This window comes from Morone saxatilis, unplaced genomic scaffold (genome assembly GCF_004916995.1).
Source record: "Morone saxatilis isolate NCDOM2014 unplaced genomic scaffold, NCSU_SB_2.0 Contig21, whole genome shotgun sequence".
In the NCBI taxonomy this organism is placed as follows: domain Eukaryota; kingdom Metazoa; phylum Chordata; class Actinopteri; family Moronidae; genus Morone; species Morone saxatilis.
Window position 1 is genome coordinate 500,873 of NW_023339774.1, and position 3,431 is coordinate 504,303.

At 37.2% G+C, this 3,431-nt stretch overlaps 1 protein-coding gene across 1 annotated transcript in view; it reads left to right on the forward strand.

The window, feature by feature from the left end:
- LOC118332336 (multiple epidermal growth factor-like domains protein 10) overlaps positions 1-3,431 on the forward strand; it is a gene marked incomplete at its 3' end in the record, with an annotated part of 46,645 nt that overhangs the window by 690 nt on the left and 42,524 nt on the right.

Here is a 3,431-nt window from a genome sequence, read left to right on the forward strand (position 1 = left end):
CAATACAGTGTTTTTGAGAATTGATATGATGATACCAATATCACAAAACAAAATAATTTTTAATGCATATAGTGTTGAGTGTATCTGTTACAGTTCTCAGGAACAGAAACAGAACCAGGAGCAGAAACATTTCAGAGTAAAATGTCTAATATGAGGAACTGAAATATGTTGTTAGAAAAAGTCATAAGTTAAGTTAAGTAAAAGTAATTGATGCTTCTGATAGAATTTCTGTGCCTCAGTTGAAAAGCTGAAGGAGTAAAGGCGGGATTAGAGGCGATGGGACTTAAGATTGATGCTTTCTGTAATCAGAAATATTTCCTAAATTGGGACCAAATTTTTATTGTGTGAGAAACAATATGATTGGTGGGATTCCCAATCATAAGGAGAGGTGAACATACAATTAAGAGAGAACTGTAAGATTTCTCTTCCAGTATCCATATAGGACTGTGATTAGCTTCCAGCTGGTTGACCCAAAAAATGATCTTTCTGAAAAGCTATTTCCCCATATAGAGGATAAGACTAACTTTGTTGCAGAGGATTCTTTTTTCAAATAAAGATCCTATAGGTAGCTAGTTCCATCTCAAGGCTTATGTTAGCAGAACAGTAGCTATTTAGCTAGCTAATTTACACAACTTGTTAGTTAGCTAACACTTTGCTGAAATGGGCAAACTTGAAATGTGCCTTTCAACCATTTTTAAATTTTGGTATCAAAAGAAGCTTAGGAAGGGTCAATTATGACAATAACACCCAAGATGACAAATTCTAAAATTTTCCTTTATAATATTCATATGATGGCCACTTTTTTTACACTTATGTTGGATTTCTACTTGATTGCTGGTGTGCTTTCCATCTGTATGACTGGATTTATGAGAGTTTATAAGAACATGCCACTGGGGTCCTTTTGCAATCTTGAACCATTGACTTTTACCATGTATTGCAAAGCTTTACTTTATATTCTCTACATGGAGCCCTTGTCTTTTCATTGTGGTATATACCAATTTTCCAAATGCACCACCTGTTCCTGTTAAGAGTAGTAGGGGACTCACTAGAGAAAGACTGAACAAATAGTACCAGAGAGACTTTAATGGTATAATAAGCTGCACCTGCCAAAATCACACACACACACACACACACACACACACACACACATTCACATGTTTCCAGACCACCAACTGCAAGTGTTGAAACTGTGAGGAAAGGTTAACATTTTGCAGACCTTTTCTGATGTTTTTTGTCTTGGGTATTGTGTTTATAACACGTGGGTAATATGGAATGAACCAGTGCTCCCAGTATGTAGCCTGCAAATTATATTAAATTTAATATATTACATTTCTGCCAATAGAGCCTCCTAAATGGTACACCTGGACTTCTTTAGATGTTTTAAAATGTTGTTTGGAAGTACTACCTGAAGTTGATGCTCCTAAAAGAAAAGATGCAGATTTGAAGTTGCATCTGATTTGAAATACTGAAAGATGTTGAAGTGGTCATTAAAGGTGGAAGTGTTGAATAGAATTGGAAGTCTCAATATTCAATGAAGTTTAAGTGTCAGTTGAAGTAAAACAGATGGAGCTGCAGTATGTTTTTTTTTTTTGTAAAATTGATTATGACAGATTATGTGTGATAAATTCAGGTTCCTCTGGCTCCTCCTAGTGCTCCTAATTGTATTAGCAAGAATCCACCGGACCTGAATGAAAACCAATTACTTCCTGCGGCTTTAAAATGAAAGCACTGATAGGAACCGTGTTGGTTGGGTAAGTAAAAATGCTGAAAGGTGCTGACGTGCCATAACTCGTAAGTGTTGGAATTAATATAATTCACTGTGATGTAATATTATGTCCTTAGTACTAATGGATAGCTTCCAACAGGTGCAGAGAATGTGCAGTTAACTTCTGTAGAGTAGGATACACACTACTGTAACTACAGTAGTTTGACTGCAGTTACAATCATTGTGCTTACATGGGAAATGATAATTAGTGCTACAACAACTGATACAGAAATTAGAATCAAGTTAAATTGTGGAGACAATTTGTAAGTGAAGGTTTTGAATAAAATCCTATTACATTTCTTCCACTAGGGGGTCTCTGACATCAAATAATAACAAAAGACAAGTTTGATGATGTTGTGAAGTAGCGTGGGATAATGGGAGTTGTTGTCTTCACCACCATTGCAGTCATTGCAGTCAGCTTCTCCCGGTTAGGATTCCATCAGTGTTCATGGTTAGGGAGGTTTATACTGGAAGCAAAAAAAAAACACAAAGTTATAAACAAGGAGGTCTCATTTTCTAAAAAACAAAAGACTGATGATTAAAAAAATAAAAACACCTGATAAAGAGTTACAAATAAAAGTCAGACAGATTTCTCTGAGTTTGAGCATTGTTGGAAACATTTGGGATAATGTAAGTACACACCTTAACTACATATAGAACATAGCTCTAGAGTTTATAGACAGTTTAATGAGGAAATGTTCCAGATCATAGCTTTAACTTGACCTGTTGCCTTGAAGCTGATGACCAGCAGGAAGTGCAGTGTTGGTGTGCATGGAAACGCGCTGCAGAATGACACACACTGTGTGGTGCTTCCGTAGTGAAAGTGAGTGAGGGAGAGTCAGGTCATACTGCAGGAGACACACAGCTGACTGTGTGAGATGAAAACCCAAACATAGCATGGCTAACAAAGCCAGACTGGACACACACAATACATACTTACGCTTTCTCTCTCTCTCTCTCTCTCTCTCTCTCTCTCTCTCTCTCTTTCTCTTTCTCTCATTCACTCACTCACACACACACACAGCAGCTGTGTTGTTTTTAAAGGTTTCAGTCAGCCAACCAGTCGTGACGGATGTTTTTGAGTAAAAAATAAAGATATTTTAATCTTTGACACAAGATCTTCCAGTTGAGACTGTCATCGCAGAATGTGTGCTCACTAATACATCAGGAGTGTTTCCCACATTTCTTTGTGATGGTCGGCCCTACTTGAGAGTCCGCTGCCAAATCTTCCAGCCAGGGAGGTTATTTTCCAGTCTATACCAGTACTATTCGAGTGTTAAAGTATGATAATTATTTCAGTACATTATAGGCTCAGTTTTTCAGAATCAACACAATGTGGTCAGAGTTGTATACTATAATCAGTCTAAGCTGTACTCTGTCAGGCTTGCTCAACATCCATTAGAGTCAGCTGTAGGCATACTTCATCAGCCTCAGCTGTTGTTTTGTCAGGCGCAACCAGTGAGCCTTGATGGGAAAGAGTGATCCTTGTGCCCGCGTCTTTCCTGAACAACCCCTCAAGTCAAACTAACAAACAGATGAACTTCATAATACTCTGAAATTGGCATTTCTTAAAAATAATTCCTGTAATAAGTGTTAATTCTAGGCATGACATGTATTCAATTCAATTCAATTCAATTCAATTTTTATTTGTATAGCGCCAATTCAT